Below are 25,298 nucleotides of genomic sequence, written 5' to 3' on the forward strand. Positions count from 1 at the left end.
CCTCCCCACCCACCATTTGTTCTGTCTTAAAAAGACTTAGATAATTGCAAACATCTTGGAAGATTCATCAGTTACTATGAGTAGAGAGTCAAATATCAGTCTTATAGACCCAAACCTCTCACACTTTTGACTCAAGGTCTGTGTCCTGGCACTCAGATCCTTTGTCAGACAAGGAATGGCCAGGATCAGCTTATGGCTTGGGCAGAGAGATGTGGCCCTGGTCTATGGGCCTGGGGAAATCTGCCATTCTGGGAGACATAGGACCCTGTGTTTTATACATATTGTTATCCACATGGATAATGTCATGTGGAGCTATATAAGAATCTTGGGGAAAGAGTCTAGCCACTAGTGATAGTCTGTCTGATATGCAGCTTGGCGTCTTATTTATAAAATTAATTTTTATCCCTAAAGTGGTATATCATGCATAACTTAAAGGACTTTGTTTCGGGGCTTCCTTCTAGGTGAGGTCTGAAAACCCCCTCACAAATGTCCTTGGCTAAATTGGATATTATGGGTAGAGTGAGTGGCTTCCTTAGTGAGTTATAGTTTATGTATTGACCAGAGATGGGTTAAGTATCAGAACTGTACATGTTCTGACTCAGAGGCCCCTCCACGTGCACTCCTACCATGTCTAGTAGAGAGTGATACGCCATGGGTTAGCAGAAGTGCTACCTATGGGAAAAGAGACAGTGCGGCAGGGAGATTTGGGCTATCCCTCAATTGTCGTCGTAGAATTCATGACTCCTATTTCCTCACTCTCTTCGTTGCTATCCCCAAACGATGGGGGAGAGAATGAAGAGAGGGAATGCAGAGCACTGGGGGATAATCCACAGCTGCAGCCATTTGTGGAGGGCAAAAAGGACCCCCAATAATGGTAGGGATCCAGGTGTTCTCCAACCTCAGGAGAGTCTCTGTAAATGGATGGACATATCACAAGCTAATAGTGAACTGTGTGTGGTATTGCTGGGGGTGTAGGTTTTCTGGTCTTAGACAAAATGCCACGGGTGCTGCATTAGACTTGGGGACAGAGGCCAGAGAAAACGAGAGATATGTTTTTCATGTAACCCAAGAAGGTAAATAAAAGAAATTCAAGCAAAATATGTTACTTGTGTCTAACTCATTCAGCCACATTTATTTTTCCCCAAATCAATCTCCTTAAAAACGACTCACCCACATTCTACTTCCTTCTCTAAAAGTAGACATTCAGAATATGAGCATTGCTGGCAATAGGCCACTTTACATGTTACATCAGAGAATTTTCCATCTAGACAGAAAGCATCACTGTGAGTGTTCTGGGAAAACTTCTCAGTTACATACAATTTGCTCAGATCCAGATAAATTTCCTGATCAGATCTGTTCTAAACAAAGGAGAAAATTGGAGAGTAAATTGCTATAGGAAATTATTTCATTTGACAAAAATCATCAAAGTGTCAGAGATTTGGCAGAATTGTTAAATTTTGAGGGTTTTTTATTTTTTATTTTTTTAAAAGATTTTATTTATTCGTTTGACAGAAAGAGAGACAGGGAGAGAGGGAACACAAGCAGGGAGAGTGGGAGAGGTAGAAGCAAGCTTCCCGCTGAGCAGGGAGCCCGATGGGGGGCTCGATCCCAGGACCCTGCGATCATGACCTGAGCCGAAGGCAGATGCTTAATGACTGTGCCCTGGTTTTGAGGGTTTTTAAAAAATATTTATTTATTTATTTATTTATTTATTTATTTATTTATTTGACAGAGAGAGAGAGAGAGAGAGAAAGAGAGAGTGCACAAACAGAGGGAGAGGGAGAAGCAGGCTTCCCGCTGAGCAGGAACCCCGACACGGGGCTCAATCCCAGGACCGCGGGATCATGACCTGAACCAAAGGCAGACAGACACTTAATGACTGTGCCACCCAGGTACCCCTAAATTTTGAAGAGTTTAATGATTATTTAATAGATGAAGTAAGTACATACTTGTGCCACCAGCAAAGCGAAAACACCAAAATAATTTAGGAAAAAAAGGGTTAAAATAATACTAAAGGAAAAATAAGATTAAACTGAACTTTATTTTGTATGTACTCATCATTTTTATTTTGACTTACAAATGGGCACTCCTGCAATCTTTTTGGTGCTTAAGTCTTCTAAAAATCTAATTGTAGTATTTTCTGGACTGCAGAAGTCAAGATGCTATCAGGAATGGACAAATATGTGGGCTTCCTGTGTCCTGCATACAGTGCTAGTAGAATAATGTCACCAATTTCCCTCCCTGTTTATTGATACTTAAGATGGATCCAAAGACACTCATTGACCAACAGGGGAGGCCAAATGGATGGTTTTAACAGTTATACAGTTAAAATGAAGAGAAACATTCAAGTTACTCAATACCATTGGATAGGTAGCACAGGGAGCTCGGCTTAACATTGTACTAGCAAAAGCATCTTAACTCCAGTGACACGCAAGGAGATGCAGTCCAGAGGGAGACAGGGTCTTACTTAAAATTTTAGACATTCATGGTAGATATATAAGCTAGTGGACCATGGAAGTGGCTTCTGTTTAGTGGTGAAGTAGTTAAGATTCTTACTAGTGGAATGGTTCCTCAGAACTGAAGCTGTTAAGGTAATGGATGGTAACAACCATTTATAAATTAGGTAGCTTGTGGTGAGGTGGTGGGTGAGGGTGGAGATGTCTGTGGTGACAATAGTCATCCATTGCTGCCTCCTGATAGTAACGCTCCTGACTGGATGAGCTGCTGCTCATTCAATGGAGCGGGTTGGCAGTGGATAGTAACCCAAGGGAGGGTGAGGGGTCTGACAACACGTGAAAGTGGAGACCCAATAACTCTCCATTTTTAAAGAGTTTCCAAAGAGGAATGAATACCCCCTAAAAATGGACAACTGTTTCCGAAGGGCACAAAAGATTCTGCCCAATATGAGGCTGACAAAATGCCTGAGAAGATGCTTCCCATGTGGGTAGGCGGTTCCCATATGTGTATTGCCACAGTACACCCGAGGCTGAGCACTCTTCATTAAGAATGGATCTGGAGAAATTGTATAAAATACACTCTATTTATGCACAGCTTAGACAAGCGAGGAAGTGAGTCAGAGTTCTTTAGATGCAAGCAACAACAACAACAAATAACTCTTATTTTTTAAAAAAGGAATTAACTAGTAAGATAAGTTACAGCTTACATTACTGAAGGAAAAGAAAAAAATCCAAGCTAGAGAAAAATCAAGAGCCAGGCAGTGCCAGGAGTCTTAGGGGGAGAAATTGATGAACAATTTTTCAGGGTTTTGCCATTAAAATGAATTGAGTTCATCTGTTCTCCAGCTGCGTGACATTCTGTTTAAGCTACAAACATTCAAGGTCTCCCATGTCTGTTTGTCCCAGTTGGCCATAAGGGTGCTGCTTGTCCTGGAGAGGACAGAGTACTTTACTGAGAGGTCTGGACACATCTTATAACAAGAGGGGACTCTCTCCTTTCAGAGGTAAAAGTAATGTGATGTTGCAATATGAGAGGTAACGCTCAAAGGGAAAAGCAACATATATGCGCTGTAGCCCAGAACTATACATTCCTTTTTCAAATCTTGTCATCAATCCTCTAGTCATGCTGCTTTGTCCACTCATCTTTAGAGAGCATTAGAAAGGGGGATTTACCCCATAGCAGTAAACTTCTGCTTGGTGCCAGCATTTTCTGCAGAACCACCTCTGAATTAAGATCATCGCGTTTCATTCCTTGCCAACTCACAGGGAGTCCAGGCCAGGAGGCCACAGGCAGCACTGAAGGTGAGATGATGATGTGTCTGGATACCGTCATTGAGCGAGGACCACCTGCTCCGGCACTTCATTGGGCCTTCAAAGCCTGTGCAGTCCTGTCCCATGTGTACTCAGACGGCCCAACCTAGTGATGAAGTAGAACAGGTAGCACTTAGTTCATGAACAGCTCAGATTACCATTACCCAGTGACCCCAGGCCGGTGTTCAGCAGGCTTCAGACCCTAGGAAGGAGTCAGGAACCATTTCCCAGGGGAGAGAAGTACTTGTCAAAGGGAACATTGTTTCATTCTAAAATTTTGGAGGTCTATGCTGTGTTTCTTTTCTCGGAGCTTAATATAAATTACATAAATAATTCCAATCCACATAGACATAATGAGCACCATAATATCTGCTGTATCAAAAATGTCTAAACATCAGAGAGCAGGCAGTGTTCCCACCCACGCCAGAAATGAGTCAGAGCAGACTACCCAAATGTGATTTATATTCCCTCCAAAATTCTGAACGTGCTCAGTCCTCTTTTTTAGGGGTTGGGGGTGAAGGTTGTTGTGATTTGTCTTTTATTTTGTGGACGTTCTCCTGAAGTTGATTGTGTTAGTTTTTTATGACTGCTACAATATGTTATCACAAATTTACTGGCTTAAAACAACACATATATTATCTTCTGGTTCTGTGGGTCAGAAGTCCAACCCAGGCCTCACTGGGCTAATGCCCAGGTATTGGCAAGGATGTGCTCTTTTCTGGAGGCTCCAGGGAGAATATGTTTCCTTGCCCTTTCTGGCTTCTGAAGGTTACCTTCATCCTGTGGCTCATGACCCCCTTTCTCCATATTCAAAACCGGTTAATATCACATCCCTCTGTCCTTTCTTCCATTATTACCAACTCTTTATCTTTCTGACTCAGCCAGAGAAAGTTCTCTACTTTAAGGACTCTTGTGATTACATTGAGCCTGCTAGGATATCCTGGGTAATCTCTCTATCTGAAGGTTCATATCCTTAATCACACCTGCAAAGCCCCTCCTGCCATGTAAAATAACATAGTTACAGGTTCCAGGGATTGGAGTGTAGATATCTTTGGGGGAGGGGATATTATTCTGCCTACCATAGCGATTAATCCTCATAGTGGTGTCTTGAAGAGATAACTTAATAGATCCAAATGCCAGATACCAGAAGCCGCCTGGTTCCTGTTTATTCTGAAAACTATTGTTCAGTCATTCCTTCAGTTTTATGAATCACCATCCACCATCCAATAAATTCCTTCTTTTTTCCCCCATAAATTCATCAGACTTAGTTTTATTTGCCCATGTAAGAAATTTATATAGCAGGTTGGGAAGGGATACTGAGCTTGAAGAAAAAAAATAGCAGCTCTCTATAAGGACAAATTGGTCAAGTTTATAATGCAGGCCAGAGCAGAGAAGGAGCTGTAATTCCCTGTGGATAGGTGGCATGAAATAATGGAGGGAGACTGAATTAAGCTTAGATAAGAGTTAATACCCTTTGACTTAGTGGGCTGGGGTGAGGGGAGGGGCAATAATCAGAACCTGAAACCAAGCAGGGGTAGCCATACTCAATTAGGTCCATGTGGGAAACTGATAATCAAGGAACATCTCCCAGAACCGTGGATCCTACGGCAGCTTCCTGTAAAAATGGACGTTACAGATTTGTTTGATGTAAAATAAGATTGTCCCAGAAATGGAAAGGCAGGAGGGCAGAGCCAGACCTCTAGGAAAACAAAAGCTAATGGAAAACAAATAAGCACATTTCAGACATGTACTTAGGCTGGACAATGTTCTGGGCTTGGACCACAGTGGGACAGGTTTGCACAGTGGTGGCAGGTAGAACGTCTGGTTATTCTGTGCATATGTGTATATGCAGAAGGCCCTGAAACACGTGACTTCACATTGCAACTGAAAATTTAGATACTGTTTCAAAATATGCTGGTGTCTGGGGTGAGAGTTCTTGTTATATTGATTAGTTTTTTTTTAAAGATTTTTATTTATTTAATTGACAGAGAGAGAGAGAGACAGAGAGAGAGGGAACACAAGCAAGGGGAGTGGGAGAGGGAGATGCAGGCTTCCGCCGAGCAGGGAGCCCGATGTGGGGCTCGATCCCAGGACCTTAGGATCATGACCTGAGCCGAAGGCAGTCGCCCAACCAACTGAGCCACCCAAGCGCCCCATTTTCTCAGGGGTCCCAGGAAAGGGTTGGGTGGATGGGTTGCAAATGACTGATACAAAAGGAATAAATTAAGGATAAATGAGATAAGTTAGAAAGCAAAGGCTTTTTGAAGACGTCACATGCCCTTGCACATGGGTAGGTGCTTTTCATCAGAGCAGTTAATGAGACTGATATCCACAAGTACGTGGTTTATTTTAGTAGCATCTTTTCTTACATAGACACATAATTTTGGGTGGCAGAACAATTCATTCTGCACTCATTGAAATGATTTGCTATAGATAATCCTTTTCCTAAGTTGGCAATTTCACCTTGTTTTAACTGCCAGTCTTTTCTGGCTATGATATTAACTCTCTGCTCGACTTGGGGTAGATCCCTTTACTTCTTTAGATTTTGTTTTTCTCATCTGTAAACATAAAATACTATTAGGTGGATGCCACAATTCATTCACTCAATAAATATTTATCAAGCATCACGGCTAGGAGTGCAGAGATAAAAACACAACCTCATCTTCATGAGCCAGGCCAATAGGAATTTAATTTTAAAAAAGTGTGATTAGTTTCTGCATACAGACATTCAAAGGGAACTAAGGAGGTATTGGGGGCACAGAGCTGAGCAATGGGAAGGACAGGGAAAGAGTCTGTCCTTGAAGGTCTTCAGTATGTGTGGTATCTTATCTGAGTCCAGCAATTCAGGAAGGAGTTGGGCAAAGTTGGCCTCATATCTGAAAGCCCAGGGAGTCACTGCGGATGTGACACCATCTAGGGAAGAGTAAATGTGTGTTTGCAGTTGCAGCCTAATAATGAGATACTGGTTGTTGCTGCTGGATGAGATCTTGAAAACTAGCTAGGAAAGCTGTTCAGCTAACCACCCCTCCTCTTCAAAAACATCCTATGTAAGCATTCTCAAGTTCTGACCTCTGGAAGACTCCAGAACCCACAAATCTATAAATAGGTATGTCCACGACCTCACCTCCTTCTGGTCTTGTTCAGAGGTTGACTCTTTATGGAGGCCTCTGCCACTTATTCACTTATTATTTCTTCAACTTAAAGTTAAATCTGCCATCCTGCCTTCCTGACATTAACAATCTCTTACTCTGCTTTTTTCCTTTTTACAAAGGACTTACATATTCTAAAAGTGTTATACAATTTACTTCTTTATCACATTTGCTGTTTATTAAGTATTTCTCATGCTAGAATGAAAAGCTCCATAAAGATGGGGATTTCTTTTTTTTTCTTCTTTTTTTCTGATTTACACTAAGCAGTATTTGGCACATAGCAGGTGCTCAGTAAATATTTATTGATTGAACAAACCACAGAGGTTTAAAGACCATGCGGTATTTAAAGAATGGACATAAGAGAATATCAGAGGCAGAGGCATGGAGATGGGCGAGCACATGTTGAATCAGAGGCTATGACTGACGGGCGAGCCCATGTCGTCAAATCAGAGGCTATGAGTGACCAGGGCAGTGGCAGAGAGCAGTGGGGGGTGGAAACGCAAGCTGAGTCCTTGGTTGCCTGACTGAGAAAGTTGTACCGCACCTAAATCCATGTTGTGATGGGTAAGTAAGAAAGAATCTAAATAAAGATTGACTATCAGGCTTCTGGTACGACATTGCAGAACTATGTGCTTACTACGAACCCTCAAATAGCAGTGCTAAGGTGAGACCCTTCCAGAATTTTATATTATAACCTTCTTGCCGTGTTAGGTCAAAAGGAAAGAGACATAAATGAGAAGATGAAAATGTGACCCGGGTGATGTTACAAACCAAAATGAAGTGTTTAGGAAAAAAGGAAAGAACATATGGACATATAACATCATTTTAGAGAAAAATGAAAGTAAAACAAAAGCTGAAAAAAGGCCATCATTGAACAAAGGAAAAAAGAAGAGGTTTTAAGGTATGCAGCCCTTGATGGACAGTGGAACAGGAAATGAGAAACCTAGTGAACAGGTTGGAAAATGTCTGACATTAACAGCACCATAAAACCTACAAGGCAAATTTGATTAAAAATATTTTGAAAGCCATTTTTATTCTGTTTTGTTCATTCCGCCCCCCTCCCCCCATTATACTCACTGGAAAAAATATCACTTTCCTTGTTCTGTATGTTCTTGGAATTATAAGGCCCTGGGGTGACAGAGCTCTTTCCACACTTTCTTATTTGTTCAGTGCCATGCAAACAACAAATTGACAATAAGCACAGAAGAGCCCCTTACTAATTATAGATATGACGCCAGCTGGAAAGAGCTGGAATAACGACCTAGTACATTGGTTACTAACCTGGAATTTGTGAATGGGTCGGTGATCTTTGGGGAATCGCAAAATTTAATGGAGCCTTTTGTGCATATGTATATACATTTTTCTGAAGAATGGGCCCACCCTTTCCACATTTTAAAAGAATCTATGACAACACAAGGTGTTCCTGATTACTAGTTACATGTACAGTTCTAGTACATGGTTAGTCATCTCTGTCTGGGACTGAGGGTCTTCCCTGGATGCAGGACTTTCAGTTTTATTTATTTTATTTTATTTTATTTTTAAAAGATTTTATTTAATTATTTGACAGAGAGAGACACAGCGGGAGAGGGAACACAAGCAGAAGGAGTGGGAGAGGGAGAAGCAGGCTTTCTGCGGAGCAGGGAGCCCGATGCTGGGCTCGATCCCAGGACCCTGGGATCGTGACCTGAGCCACAGGCAGACGCTTAACTGATTGAGCCACCCAGGTGCCCCAGAGTTTCAGTTTTAAATCTAGGAAACATCCCAGGTAAACTGCCCCAGGTTGGTCCCCCTAATGACTAGTGTAATCCTTATCTATATATGGAAAGAAACCCAGAAGAGTGGCACCAATTTCTGGAGATTCCAAAATTGCTGGAAAAGCTGAGGCCTCCAGGTTCCTGCCTTTTCCATGTGAATAGGTAATTCTCAGGTTACAATCTTTGTTCTCTTACAGTAATTCCATTTTGTCCTCTAAACTGTTGAATATGAAATAGTTACCACGGGCAAAAATACATGTTCTACATTTGTCCATATAATTTCTCTCTATAAGAGCATATGTTTTCCATATAAATATAGAACTATAAGTATTTAGAAGGAAATCTGTTATAAAGGAATAGACATGAAGAAATATGGTGCAAAAAGAAAGTTTTAGCAAGGTCCTATCCTGTTTATTTTTTCAAATTCAGCCTCCTAAATGCTGGATCACTGCAAGGTTAATCACAGATGAACTAAAAAAAAAAATGTATCCTGTACTTTGCTTTAAAAGAGAATAAGATGCCTCCTTCGACTGGATTTTATTGCAGGAACTAATTTCCAACCGTAATGTGAGTTTTTGAGTAAGTTTGAGCACTGTGTAATTTATTGCTGCTGATGGACTCATCTACAATGGCATCCTCTAAATCATATTTAATGGGATATAGTCTACGTTTTTCAACATGTGGTTTTTTTATTCACAGAGAGGCTGTATCATGATAAATATTATCTTAGAGTAGTAGTTTGGTTGTTAGGCTGACATGCATGTGACAGTACTGAGGTTTCAATTATCCACTTGCATCAATCAATCTTTTAGTTTTCAACACTGTTGCCTGCAGTAATGTCACAGCTCTTCTGTCAGACAGAAGAACTTTGCGGGAAATGTTATTCATTACAGCTGCAAATCTGTCACCAGGCCTGGCATGGCTTGTTAATGACAACATTTATTTCAAAGGGCCATGTTTCGCTTTGTTGCAGGAGAGTTGACTTTGTGATCGTAAAGTATAATGAAATGCCAAAAAGATGAAGTGAACAAAGTTTTCCAAAAATATACTGAAGTGATCCAAATCTGTTTTTAAAAAAGAGAAGAATACATTTGCATTCATATTTTTATGCCCTTCCTTGTATTTGCGAATGAGCACCCTTGGAAACAGGAGGGCCGTGTTTGGGTGGCTGCAGAAAGATCCAAAGATTGTTCTTCTCCTGTGTTGAGATAAGATTTCGGGTGGATACAGGCTCGTTGATCAGGCTTGGCTGAAACGTAGAAAATGTTTAGTAACATTGCATTTCTTCTGAAAACCATTCACGAAAGCTGTGCGAGGACAACTAGTGCATAATGATTCATGAAAACTAATTCTTACTCATTTAAGTGTAGTATTCTTAAAAAATTGTGAGATAAAAAGGAATATGGTTTAGCAAGGTAAGGGAGAGAAACAATGGAGGGATATAACTCAATTTAGACTGAAAAAGTTAATTACTGGTGTTCTTAATGGCTAACCGATGCAGAAGTTGTTTTGAAGTAAAAATAGCACTGCGAATCATAAAGCTTCTGTTCGGCAGGTAGATTTAAAAAGAGAAAAAAGCCATAGTTCTTTGCATCTCCTTCTATCCAGAGATGGGAAGTGGAGCCTAGTTCTCCACTCCTGGAATCTGAGCTGGTTTTGTCACTTGTTTGGACCAACAGAATGGGAGAAGCCAAGTTGAACTGGTTTCAGGCGTGGGCCTCAGGAGGCCTTGCACAAGTTCCTCTTATTCTCTTGGAGGCTAGCCACAAACCCAGGCTGACCTGCTGGGGAGACAATGTGGATCCGAGATGAGCCGTCAGGTGAATGACTTAGATTAGCCTGCTCCCATCCACCCTGGCAGCTGACCACGGAACCGTGAGTGAACCCAGCCTAGCTCAGCAGTCAAAGCACAAGAGCTGCCAACCCACAAATGCATGGATTAGATAAATGGTGCTTGTTGTAAGCCACCAAGTTTGGGGTAGTTTATTGTTCAGTTTCTTTATCTGGAAGGTGAGAGCATTGAACCAAATGATCTTTCAGTTTGTTTCCAGACCTGTCTTTTGTGGATCATGTGAACCAAGGCGAAAAGACTGTACAGGAAGATCAAGACTGTAGGTCTGGTGTAAAAATTTCATAATATCTTTTTAAGAAATATCTACATGCATACACATGCTATGATCTATTCCATCCACGTTTCAGCTGATTTATTTCCCTGCATACGCCTCTCCATGTCACCTGTTTTCTAAAAATCTTTATTGTTTTCCCTCTGCTTGTAACATAAATTCTAAGCAAGTTAGCAGGTGAATTTTGGTTTCTCCTTGTTTTATTGAGATATAATTGACATATAACACTGTATACATTTAAGGTATACAACATAATGATTTTGTATAGGTATATATTTCAACACAGGTGAATATTTGTGTTCCCCCCAAATTCAAAATCCTATACTGGAACCCTCTTCCCCAATGTGATGGTATCCAGAGGTGGGCCTTTGAGAGGTAATTCGGATTAGATGAGGTCATGAGGGCGGAGCTTTCATGAGTGGGATTAGAACTTTTATAAGAGACGCTGAGAGCCGCTTTCCCTCTCTGCTTTCCAATATGTAAGAGTACAACAAGAAAGCAGCCATTTGCAGTCTGGAAGAGGTTGCAACCAGAACCCAGCCATGCTGGCATCTCCATCTTGGACTTCAAGGCTCCAGAGTTATGAAGAATTTCTGTTGTTTATAAGCCACCCAGTCTATGGTACTTTGTTATAGTAGCCCAACCTGCCTAAGACATCAGGACATATAGACCACCAGGGTACTTGTTCCTTTCTGAGGATGCCAAGTTGTCATCCCTTATTTGTATGGGCTTTTACATCTTTAGGTATATCCTTCTCTCCCTTCTTCACTGGTGAACAATTACTCATTCTTCAAAGATCACTTTGAAATGTCATCTTCTCTATGAAATCTCTCCTAATTCTCCAAATTGGAGATATTTGCTACATTGACACTTTTGTTATGGCTTCCACTGCATTGGATCGTGATTTTTTTCTTTTTTCTTTTTTTTTTTTGCTTATATGGTTGTGTCTGCGCTTAGATTATGCAATTGTGGAGAACTTCAGATATTAGGAAGAACAAATAATTACCTTGTTTGGACCAAACAAGGTAATTTAGCATAAAGACATATATCTTAATAATCAAATGGAAGAAAAGAGAAGGAATAATTGATTTAACTTTTAGATACCATCCAATTTTGTTAATATAGATAAAATTCATTTACCCCTTTTTTCAATGATCTCATTGGTTAGTCTTAAAATAAATTACTGAAGGTAAGTGCTAGGACCAAAGCAACAGTATATTAAAGGAGCAGCTCATTCGGCATAAATAAGTTATTCTCCATGTCCTTTAACACCAAATGTTCTTCTATCAGTAGAAAAATATAGACTGAAGGAAATCTAAGGTAGCAGCCTCATTGGTAGTAGAAACTATGCACATGCAGAAGATACCTTGAAGCCATTTAAAGCCAGAAGATTATTACTGATCAATTTGTCATCTTCCAAGAGCTTGAGTTACGGAAGATTTTGAAGCTTCCCTTGCAAAAAAAAAAAAAAAGTGGACAAGCTGCATAATTGTTGCTTGTTAATTTTCTTGGGAAAAAAAACATGAACTCACTTTGTCTAGACATGCTGATTGTAATCCATCAAGCAATGATTAAAGAGTAATACTATTCTTCATTATACAGAATGTTAAAGAGACCCTTGAATAACAATTAGTATTCTTGAAACACAGAACATAAAGGGTCCCAGCCCATAATATATTTTCTGTGAAACAAAGGATTTATAGGAACTCAATGCAAAAAAAAAAAGTGAGGATAAATTCTTCATTCTTAAGAAAAAGATAATGAAGCAACAATCATGTTACAAGAAACTAATTTCAAGGAATTTAAAATTAGATATCATGTAATCTAATCTTGGGAATAATCCAAATGTAAACATTTCAAGTATAAAACACACACACACGTATGTACATACATGTGTGTGTGTGTATATATATAATATAACTCAACCCCAAGTGAGTTAACCATTGCCACTTGCTTCACCACTGATATTACAAGTTCCATAAAAAATGCATAGATTTTATGCAATTATTATCTCATCTTTAATAATATTTGTATGCCTTTTCTTCTATTGGGTTTTCATCTGTTTAGAGAACAGAATATTTCTTTTTCTAGGCCTTTTGTTGTCACTGCAGCTGAAAGGATGTTCAATTTTAATCAATAATTTATTGATGGAAGAAGGAATGCTAGAGAATATAAATTATTAGTTTCTATTATTCCTCACTTATACAGTTTATCATCTTATGAATTTAAGCTATCCCCTCCAAACCTTGCCCAAATAGTTCCTCCCCATAAAAATGTTTGCATCTGCATCTTGTCAATGTTAATCAACCTCAAGCCCCTCAATTCATAAGATTAACCCTCTATGAATCTCCTCTGACTATTAATTTTGTGCCAACCATCTTATATTGTTTTATTTTCTGTATTTTCCTTTATTTGTCATTCACTTAATAAGTGCTTATCTCTCCTTTCTTTCAATAGATTGTAAACCTCTTGAGTATGGATGATAAGTCTTTTTTACTTATGTATTGTCCTCAGTGCCTTCTTGAAATCCTCTCATATGCCATGAATTTTGCTTAAAAAGAATCTATTGGTTCTAAAAACAAATAGCAGTAACTGATCTATCAATTTTCCACTAATATTTTCATAAATCCTGACCATGTTTCTCTCTGCCAACCCCTTTCTAATTGTCCCTCTTTCTCTACTACCTTTGTGAAAGTAGGTTTAGTATTATCTATACAGGGTGAAAAATGCTTCTCTCCTCCTAAAATGAGCAGGAGCCTGTTTGGGAGGAAGCAAAAAGTGACAGCAACAAACATAAGATCATATTATTAACAGAAATCTGAAATTTAAAAATATCTAACATATTTTAGTGAAGGATACTTCGGATTAATATGTACTCAGTGATATCAAGAGTAACAACCAGGATAAATAATTCGTTAGGGTATCCTCTGGATATATCCAAGAGCCTTTTGGTTGATTCCATTGCCTCATATTTGAAAATGCCTCATTTTAAGACAGGAGGTGCACTCTGGATCTGACTGAATGACAGTTATCAACTGTCACCAGACCATTTAAAAGTGAAGTACACTTGCCACCAACTGTCAGTGCCAGATGCAACAGCAAATCACTTTGCAGATTGCTGACAAATTGCATTGATATAATTTCTGAAGAGTCTCAATAATTTACACTAATTAGGAGTGGGCCAGTCTGAAAAGTGAGACATCTAAGCTACTTTGGGAATCTTTATAAAAAATGCACTCTCTTAAGTTTTAGGCTCTTAGAGTTGCATAGACTTGGTTAAAGAAGTCATCCAAGGTGATGAGCAGATGAATGCCTTATTAGCTATGTATTCACAGCTATTCACATGTACTCACAGACAAATGGAGAAATGAAGATGGAAGAATGAACAATATAACAGAATCAGAAATTCAAGTGCTCTTCAATAGGTTGAAATATTGGGCTACTTCGGGAAAATGAAATTCTCTAGGCACACAACTATAGCTTTATATGCTCTTTGAAAAAGTTCCCAAACTATTGGCCACAGTTGGGTAAGCCACAGTTAGACATAGCACTACTAACAAACAGGCAGACAAAAAAGATAAACAAAACAAAACAAAACAAAACAAACCTCAGGTTTCCATTACTCGGAAGCTTAACATGAATCAACAGTATCATAGGCCATCTCCTGAAAAATAAGACGGTGAGTTGTGATAACAGCAGAGTACTATCTTCTTTAGTGAAGAAGTAATAGTTTCAGCTTCAGCACTGGCGAGATCTTGAAACTATAATATTGTGTCTGGTTTGGGATTTCAGGAGTGGGAGAGACATTGGCAGACGAGCATGGGTCCAGACGGAAATGACTGGACCAGAGAGAGGCAGGAAACCACAGTCCACAATGCAGAAACTAGAGACATTTAGTCTAGGCCAGAACAAGTTGAGGACTGACTACAAAATCTCTGTCGTGTGGGAGAGTTAATCAGATGTCTTATCTTTGTCTCCATAGAACAGAAGCAGGGCAAATGAGTAAAAGTAAATGAGGGACAGATACCATCAAAATATAGAGAATTCTCTAATAATTTGAGCCATTTGAAACTGCAACAGAATGCCTTGGGACACAGTGAATTGTCAATGATTGGAAGGATTCAACAGGAATGCTGGGAATATTATAGAGGACATTCAACCATGGGCTTGGATCCTGTCCAATTATGAGATGCAGTTATTGCAATATTCTCAACGTTTTATTTATTAATCAAACCCATATTTGTCAGGCTCCTCTTGATCATTTTATATTTACCTTGACCTTAAAATAGGAACTTCCAGCTTCATACTCGCAGTTTCTCCCAATTTGCCTGCATTGTTTTTACTCCTCTCTTGCCTGAGAGTGAGCCTGGTAAACCTATCAGAGTGAGCCTTACTGCAAGCTTCTTGACCTGTGTCTGATGTCACTTCATTTAGGAGAGTAGAAATCCCATTTCTGAATTCAATACCAAGATGTTTTTCAATTCAGCTTTACCATAATGTCCTTGTTATTTTACTTTTGAGCTACTGCTAAGTAGAACACCATAGTGGTTGAGTGTCAACTTTGGAGCTTGAGTGGCTTGTTTAAACTCCCATGACATTGGGCAAGTTACTTAACATTTATGTACTTGTTTTTATATTTATTTTTGTTCTTTTCACCTGTAAATAAGGCATAATAGAAGTACTTATCTCATGGATTGTTGTGATTATAAAATGACTTAATTTATGTAAATCATACTGAAGCAACTGTCACGTGCTAAGTGTTAGCTATTATTAGTATGAGTTGGACTCAGAAATTTAAATTTGAGTAGGAGAAACAGTTATAGGTAGAAATAAAAGAGACTCTGCTTCGGGTATGGTATGGGAAGCCAGAGTTAGTTCATGGAGAAAATGATACATGATCTTAAATTGTGAATAGTGGTTTTTCGGCAGAGAAAGTGGGGCTGGAGAATGTGAATTCCATACAGATAAGGTGGAAACTATTTTCAAAGACATGGAATGAAAAAGGATAGGGTAAATTCAAGATAGAGCACAGGGCATAGGGTTGACAAAAGCATGAGACGAGGGTGAGGAGGCCCAGCAACGCCAGTCCCTGGAGGGCTTGCCACACTGTCTTTGGGGAGGTTGGTTGTTAACTGTCCCAGTAACACACAGAAAGAAGGTTTGTAGACCAGAGCTTGGCACACTTCTCCGTAAAAAGCCAGATATTAATTACTTTAGGTTCTTCAGGCCACTTAGGTCTCTGTTGCATATACTTTCTCCCCCAACAATTAAAATTCTAAAAGTTATTTTTAGTTCAAAAGCCAGACATAAGCAAGCAGTGTGCTAGATTTGCTGAAACTTAGAGTCAGACCTTCGAGTCTGCACAATGTATCTACCCTCAGAAAAGCTGGCTGGAGCAGAATGTGGGTGCTAGGAAAGGCTTGAGCTGGACTCTATGTGGGGTAATACTGATTCTGGCAAACTGAGAGCCCCTGAAGCATTTTATAGCAATGCCCTAGTTCTCTTTGAGAAAGGACATTCTGATTGCAGCATCAAACATGGACGAGGTCACGAAGGACCATTTTGGCGCATTGAAGAGTTTGGATGATGTCACCAGCCAGTTCCAGAAAGTCAATACCCCTGGGACTCCAACCAAGAGGAAACAGAAGGTGTGAGGAGCTAAGCAGATAAATCCTCTCCCTTTCTTTCTCCTGTGAACTACTTCTACGAGCCTTCCAGCTTGCTGAGTCAATGCATCTATTGAGCAAACTGCTCTTTATCTTCATTGCTCGTAGGCTTTTCTTTTACATCCCTCTCCCTGACTGGGCTTGCATTATCTAATAAAGTAATCACATTTTAAATCTTGCCTCAGTTCCCTTTTCTAGAAAACCCAGGTAAAAGGGACAAGGGGATGAAGAAAGGAAAGCTTGCAAAGAAGTCTGAGAAAAAAGGTCAGCAAGAAGGGAGGAGAAGTAGAACATGTGTGGGAATTGTGGAGAGAATTTCAGTGAGGAAGGGATGGTTGGTGACAAATGACACAGAGAAGGTTAAGGGAAGTTCAGGCAGTTGGGCAACTGGGAAGTCACTGATGATCTTGGTGGAACAGCTCCCTTGGCGAGGTGGGGATAGTCACCTTGCAGAGGTTTTGAGGCCGAATGGGAAGTGAGGAAATGGACATGGATCGCCTGTGGACTTGTCTCTATAAAACCTAGCTTGGAAGGAAAAGAGAGGCAGAGACAATAGGCAGCAATTTTGAGGAAATGGAGTTTAGACATATATTTTTGTTTAGGGTTTTTAATGGTAAAGTGTAAATGTTTTTATATTTAGGGATCAACACATCTAGGAAAATCATCCAGCCACTTTTAAACCTATCAGTGGCCATCCAAAGGAGTAACATCCGTACTCACCTCACCCTGAACTTTGGCATTTCCTGTTGCTTTTACCCGGCTTTATTTTTGCCACTTTACTTCTCTAGATATAAGCTGTGTATTTACAAGAATATATTTTTATTCCATGTCTCTGAACTTTCAAATGTAAGCTCTCTTGGGGCAGGGACTCTTGCTTATTTGTTTTGTTTATCCTCAACACCTAGAAGAGTGTTGACCTACAGGAGGAACACGGTATTATTTTTGTGGAATGAATGAATCTGACACAGGTAAGATGCACTACTCTGAAAAAATGAAACATGTTAAAAAAGGAGGGTGAATCAATTCTATTTCTTAAGTAGAAATAACTAGGACAAATGCTAACATATTAGATGGGTTTGAGATTTACTGAGCTCAGCCTGATCATCAGGATTACAGAAAAGGAAGGCCAGTTTGCTAAGAAGATCCTTGTAACTATATGTCAGAGAACGTAAATGCCACCTTTTTATAGTCTGTATAACTTGGCTTCTTTTATTGCCCACGTGTGTTTGCCACTCCAGTGTCTCCATAAACTCCTTAAAATGCGAAAGTCTGCACACCTAATTTTTAACTAAGAAATTAAGGAATTTGGGGGAATGCTGTAGAGTGGGGAAAAAAGGCAGAGGGCAGGTCAAAAAGCACATACACCCACGCATTCTGTTTTCAAAATTATTTTGCAGGCTCTGCATTAAAAGCTCTGTTAGGCAATGGTGGCCCCCATCTCAGCTTCCGGTGTTAGGTGGCAGTTATGGTTATTGTAAAATAAAGGGTTAAGCAACTGAAGGGGGGAAACGGGTATGGAATATAAATAAAAAACAGGTGCACAATTCCTGGCTCTACAACTTCAAACTAAATGAGCAGGCAAACATGATTCAGTGAGGAGAGAAAAATCAATGAGGTACAAACAGTCTTCCTCAGAAAGTGAATGAGGCAAAAATGGACTCTTTCCTTTATTGAGTTTTGGTGCTGCTAGAATCCTGTGGACCTGCTGATGGTAATTTTATTAGCTTTCAACATTAGTTTAGTATTTATTTAATCAGGGTCCATGCTGCTCACACATCTGAGGATAGAGTCCAGTGTGACCTGTGACCCGGGGAGAGCAGAGTGTGGGGCTGTTAGTGCCCTGAAATAGGAGTCAGGCACAGAACAGGGTAGAGCACCAAGTACCTCAAATCTTCTTAAAAGACAAAATTATCTACGAATGGAAATCACTTTTTCTCTTTTTATATACATATTTATTTTGAAAATGAAGGAGAGGTATAAAAAGTCGATCCTCATTTATATACCCCACCTAGAGGTAACAGCTGATCACAGTGTGGTGTGTTTCTCGCTGGACTCTTCTGAATGCATTCATATGTGTACACAAGCACTTCCCCACACACGCCCAAGCACGCCTACCTGGTGGAGTCATGTTCAAAATGCTATGAGGTAAACCCTGTTTTTACTTTGATGTTGGTCAGGAATAAAGAATCTGGGGAAATACAATTTTCTACTGGGAACTAAAACTTGGGAACATATGCAACAGGTGAGATGTATAGATAATCTTAATCAGAGGGGAAAATTGTATTATAATAGGGAGGTATTGATAGATTGATTCATATTTTGGCAAGTGTACTTTCTAGGTGGTTCTGCAGGTGGTTGTATGTGCTAGGGAATATATTATTTTAACTTTTACGTTTTCGTGTACCAAATAGAAAGGGTTAAATTGGTAGAATAAAAAAATCATGAGCTTGGTCATTAAGAAAACATTGGTCATTAAGGAGAGTGTAGGCAGATAATGGCCCTCCAAAGATGTCTACATCCTAATCCTGGGAACTTGTCAAGGTGTGATGTTCCACAACAAAAGGAAATTAGGCTTGCAGATGAAATTAAGGTTTATCAGCTGATGTTAAAAGAGAGACATTACTTTCCACGATCCGGCTGGGCCCAACAGAATCATTAGGGTCATTAAAAGTGGAAAGGGAAGTCTGAGGAGAAAGTCAGAGTCGGTGGCAGCATAAGAAGTACTTGGCCAGATGGTGTGAAGTTGCTGGGTTTGACAATGAAGGAAAGGGCACATGAGCCAAGGAAATCAGGCAGCCTCAAGGAAATGGGAAAGGCAAAGAAACTGATTTTCCCTTAGAGCCTTCAGAAAGGACCCCATGTCTTGACCTTGGCCCAGTGAGATCTACGTGGGATGCTGACCTATAGAACGGCAAAATTATAAATGTGTGTTATTTAAGCACCAAGGTTTTGCTAATTTGTCAGAGCTGCGACAGAAAACAAATACAAGGTCTAATTTCAGCTATCTAGAAGCTTTCCAGATTTTAGTTTCCATCCAATCCAATTCTCACTTGTGTTTTAAAATGTAAATCATTTCACTTTACAGCTCTTCTTAAAACTGGTAAGTGGCTTCAAATAGCCCTTAAAGGATAAAATTTGAACTTTTGCAAAAAAAACTTAGAAAGCCCTGCATGATCTAGTCCCTGCTTATATAATCCCTAATAGCCCTCTGGCCACTCTTCAATTCAGTCTCTGAGCCCATCCTATCCTTTGCTGAGTTCCTTAAACAAGCCAGCCTCTTCACACATAAGCACAGTGATTAAGCACACAGATACTAGAATCAAGTGAGTTTGAATCTTTGCTCCTCTGCTGACTACTAGCTCTGTGACCTTTGGCAATCACTTTGCCTCCCTGTCTCTTTATCTGCTGCAAAATGGGGTTAAATATAGTTTTATATTTAGACCGTGTAGAACAAACAGTTCTTGGTGCACAGTAACCACTGTGTGAGTGTTTGATACCATCCTGGGTAGAAACACCTGTTCCTGGGGCACTCTTGGTACCTGCACTTGGCATAGATGGGTCCATCTCATCTCTAAAGCTTCATCTTGACTGTCATCTCAAAGGGACCTCCCCAGATAACCCTAGATAGTCTGCCACTCCTTTTTTATTCATTTTCAAGTACCCTGTCCCTTTCCTTCAGGACACTTCTCACCATTTGAATACTTTCTGCACTTGTTTTGTTTTGTTTTTTTTTTTAAGATTTTATTTATTTATTTGAGAGAGAGAGCAAGAGAACACAAGTGGGGGAGCAGCAGGCAGAGTCAGAGGGAGAAGCAGACCCCCCATGGAGCAGGGAGCCCAACGTGGGGCTCAATCCCAGGACCCTGGGATCATGACCTGAGCCGAAGGCAGATGTTCAACCCTCTGAGCCAGCCAGGCTCCCCCTGCACTTGTTTTTTATGTATCAAGTGTGGTTCCTTTACACTGGAATTCCTGTAAGAGTGAGAGCCATGTCTGTTTTTTTTGTTTTTTTTTTTTAACTTTTGAATGCCTCGTACTGAGCATGTAGTTGGTCTGGTGTTATTGGTTTTCCTGTTCTTGGAAGCAGGATGCTTATCTTTACCAACCCCCTTACAGCTGGAAAGGGCCACATTCTAGGCAATGGCAGAAATGACATTTCCTTGCCAGTGTGAGACCCTCCAGTGCTCTCAAGTAGCGTGTTGGGCTGAAGGTGTCACAAGCTGGAAGCAGCCTGAGATGCTAAGCCAGGGCATAGACAGCAGCTTCCCCGGGGAGTTACAGAGACTTTGTGTAAGAGAAAAGTGAACCTTTGTTAGAATAAGCCCCTGTGGCGAGGGTGCCTTTGTTACCGCAGCAGAACCTGGACTACCTTACTGGTACAGTTGGCGATTGTATTGGAAAGAAGTGCCACAAACTGGGCAGTTTAAACAATCAGGTATTATTGTCTTACAGTTCTGGCAGCTAAAATTTTGAAATCGAGGTGTCAGCGGCGTTGTTCCCTTTGAGGGTTGTGAGGGAAGGATCGGCTGCAAACTCTCTCTTTGGCTTGTGGTTGGTTATCTTTACGTGTGTGCCTCTTCACATCATTTTCCCGCTGTGCTTGTCTGTGTCCAAATTCCCCCTTTTTATAAGGACACCAGTCATTTCGGATTAGGGCCCATACCACGCCAGTATGATCCCATCTGAATTTAGCTAATTATGTCTGCAACAATCCTATTTCCAAATAAGGTCACATTCCAAGGTGCTGGTGGTTAGGACTTCAACATTTAAATTTGGGACAATTCAACCCATAATGATTATTATACACACTGATGATTATATATATATAAACACTGAATGGATGAATACATGAAGCTTTTTTTTTTTTTAAAGGATCTTTGAAACTCTCTGCCTAGTATCCTTTACCTCACATTCTCCCTTATAACAGAAATTTCCTAAGAACAGAAGTATGCCCCTTCAGGTGACACAGAACTTAGAAAAAAGCCATTAACCATTTCCAAAAAAAAAAAAAATTAACTGTTTATGAAAGAAGCCTGTTAAAATGACGCCACATACCCAGAGTTGCTTGTCTCTGAAGATTTTGTTCTTAACAATTATGTTTAAAGATTTTATTTATTTATTTGAGAGGGAGAGTGAGAGAGAGTAAGTGAGCACGGGGCAGGGGGAGAGGCAGAGGGAGAAACAGTCTCCCTGCTAAGCAGGGAGCCCGATGCGGGGCTTGATCCCAGGACCCTGAGATCACGACCTGAGCCGAAGGCAGACGCTTAACTGACAGAGCCACCCAGGTGCCCCTTTAACCATTATGTTCAATGCCCTCTTTGTCCTTGTAAGATGTCTAATTGCTGTTTCTTCCTTTTTTCTTAATTCTTGTTAACTTACTTATTCTGAGATGAGGACTAAGAGCTCCTGGATTCATCACTTACTAACTTTATGACTTTGGGCAAGTTTTAACCTTTTCGAATGTCAGGTTTTGCATCTAAAATATAGAGACAGGGGCGCCTGGGTGGCTCAGTCATTAAGTGTCTGCCTTCGGCTCAGATCATGATCTCAGGGTCCTGGGATCGAGCCCCACAACGGGCTCTCTGCTCAGCGGGGAGCCTGCTTCTCCCTCTCCCACTCCCCCTGCTTGTGTTCCCTCTCTCTCACTGTGTCTCTCTCTGTCAAATAAATAAATAAAACCTTTAAAAAAATAAAATAAAATATAGAGACAGTAATACATCATAGGATTTGTGCAATGACAAAAAAGATAAGAAATCTAAGGTGTCTAGCAGAGAGGTAAGCACCTAATGGATGCCTGAATGTTAGCCATTAATAATAGTAACAATAACACTAACAATAACTGTTGACATCTGAGTATTTACTATGTGTCAAAAACTGTCCTAAGAGTATAACAAATATTAGTTGGTTTAATCTTCATAATTAGCTTAATGATATTGATGCTGTTTTTCCCAATTTTTAATGAACTGAGGCCCAGAGAGTTTGAGTCAGCTTCCCAAGGACACACGAATAGTGGCAGAGTCAGGATTTGAACTCATATTGTCGGGCTCTAAGGCAATGAAAAAAAACAAGCTCATTTAAAATTATATTAAAAAAATAATAGAGACAAAAACGACAGCAACTATACAAACAAACCAACAAAAAGCCAACAAACCTAATGAACTTTTAAAAGAGCTGCAGAAACCTTTGGAGGCGAAACACTTTCAGTCTGCCACGGTTTGGGTCTCAGAGGATGATTTTTTGCTTCTACCCAAGTGGAGTGGTGCTATGCTTCTGAAGTTAGAGATAACCGTCGCTATGACCTCAGGAAACATAGATTTTCTACTCTGTGCCTTTTTACTAAAAGTTTAAATCCAGTGCCCATCTCCAGACAGCTTCAGACAGGAAGAACAAATGATGAGTCATCAAACTGAAGTCGTAGGAATTAAACACCTGAGAAAGCCTCACTGTGGCAGAGCCGGCCTCAGGTGGATGTGAGGGAGGTGATGTCCGATGGAGGATCCCGAGACTGGGGTTGTTGTTCTGGTTCCTTCTTACAGCCCCAGAATCTGGTCAGCACTTGGTGAAGGTTTGTTGAACTGATTTAAGCTGAAGTTTGTCTCTGTGGCCTGCAGCCAGTCCTGTCACAATGGACATTTCTCATCTTCCCCAAATTAACCCGGACCCAATCCTTCCTTATAACCTGGGTTTAAATCCCTGCTACTGGTTAAAGCTTGCTGTCTCGAAATAGATGTGAACATTTTAGCAAGGAAGTCTAGACGCGTGATTCTCAGGAAGGGGTGATTTTGTCTGCTAGGGGACATTTGGCAATGTCTGGAGACACTTTTGACTGGCACTATTGGGATGGTGTGCTTGATCTAGAAGGTACAGGTTAGGGGTGCTGTTTCATAGCTTACCCTCCCCACCCCTGCCTCCAGCAAAGCTAAGCGTTGTATGCCAAAGAGTAGGACTGGTATTTTGAAGATGGTGAGTGACTGCTGAAAGCATAATGCCACGGTGCCTGTAGTTTCTTCCTTGTTAGACCAGGATTGGAGCAAGAGAGAATGCAAGGTGCACTGAGAGCCATCCATTTGACCCCTGTGTCAGTTGGTGATTCATTTGGATAAGTGGCAAATCCTAGAGTGGTTGTAATAAACTAGGAGACAGTAGCAAGAATAGGTAAGGATGTAAACTTTTTAGGTGACATGGTTTGTGTTCAAATCCCTGCCCAACATCTCCTAAATTTCATGACTTTGGTAAATCTATTTAGGGTCTCTGGGCTTCAGTCATCTCATTACTAAATTGTAGGTAAGGTTGTATACCTCATGTGATGGCAGCAAGGTTTCAATGGGATTAACATGTACGAAAAGCTTAGCACATAATCAACACTGAATAAATGCTAACTGTATTAATAATAAAAGTAATAATTACTATTATTAAAGTAGTATGGCATATCAAAAAACCCACAAAATCTACAATCAGAAAATTTCGGTTTTCTCATATATAACACTGGGATCATAAAGTCACAGGGCAGTATGAAAACTAATAATGATAGACGTAATGTTAAAATACATAATAATATTGTATGTACCAGGTACTGTTTCAGATTCTTTGCAAGTTTTAATGGATTTAGTTCTCACAGCAATCCTGTGATGTGGGTAATAATCTTACCGTTATTTTGCAGAAGAAGAAGGTTAAGGTACATGGTAAACTGTAAAACCCACAAATATGTTAATTGCTATCACCAGTCCCACATTTCAAAGTTTTTCCCCTACTCTTATCTCTTTATCTCTATGTGGTACCCCGCAATACTTAGGTGATATCAGATGTCCCTACTTCAAAGGTGTATTTACACGAGTCTTGTCCACTGAAAGAAACACGTATTCATTATTTAATGGAAGCTGAAACACTGCCATAAATTTCCCATCGTTAATTTTTTCCCACATGTCAGGACCAGCACCAGCTCTTTGCTGTCTTGCCCTGGTCTAAGCCTTGGCCCGGACTGACACTTCGGATGCAAAAGGCCCTTCCTGACAAAAAAAAGCACACATAGGCCTCAGCTGTCCTTTGCCACATCTCACTCAAGTGGATTGTAGACAAAGGAGTGTCAATAACAAGGGATTTTGTGATGTTTTGGTTATTCCAGTCAGAAAATGTCCACACAGAGCAAAGAATCTCACCCCCAACTCCACAGCAGTGCTAACATTTTTGGAGGAAGAAGATGGGGAAATCAGGCCACGCTGCTACCTTCTCCATGGCTCCCTCCTGCTGCAGGTGGTGAACTGAGGTGATGGGTGAGGACCAGGACCTAGACTCCGTGGGTTCCTTGTGGGTGACAGACTCCCATCACACAGCTGCAGCACCACAACCTCTGGTTTGACATTCTGATGCACGGCTCTTCTAGAATTTGTTTTGTGGGACTTCTGAGACTCAGCAAGAGAATCTCTGTCAGCTCTGGGCAAACTTAGCCTAGATTTTCATGGACGTGGAAAGACAGATTTTTTCCCCCCACTTTGTCTGCTCAGAAGAAAGTGTTGTTTATACCCTCTTTGAAAGCAGACAATTACATTGATGTTATTTAAAAAGTATTATGAATTAAATGAATGATGCTCGACCAAGACAGGGAGAGAAATTTTATTATGTCAAATTTTAATACTCTTTGGACACTCTAATTTGGTAATATTTCCTTAATTGCTTATTGTTGCAATAATGCACTTCCTCCTTTCATTTTCTTATTCAAATGGCAACCATAGATTAGAAAACATTTCTGGGAATCTACTTGCATTATTGTATATTGTCTCTGATTATACATGCTATTTTTAGCAAGATTGTTATTAGGGAAGGAATATATTGAGATGAAAAT

Source organism: Zalophus californianus, chromosome 7, assembly GCF_009762305.2.
Source record: "Zalophus californianus isolate mZalCal1 chromosome 7, mZalCal1.pri.v2, whole genome shotgun sequence".
In the NCBI taxonomy this organism is placed as follows: domain Eukaryota; kingdom Metazoa; phylum Chordata; class Mammalia; order Carnivora; family Otariidae; genus Zalophus; species Zalophus californianus.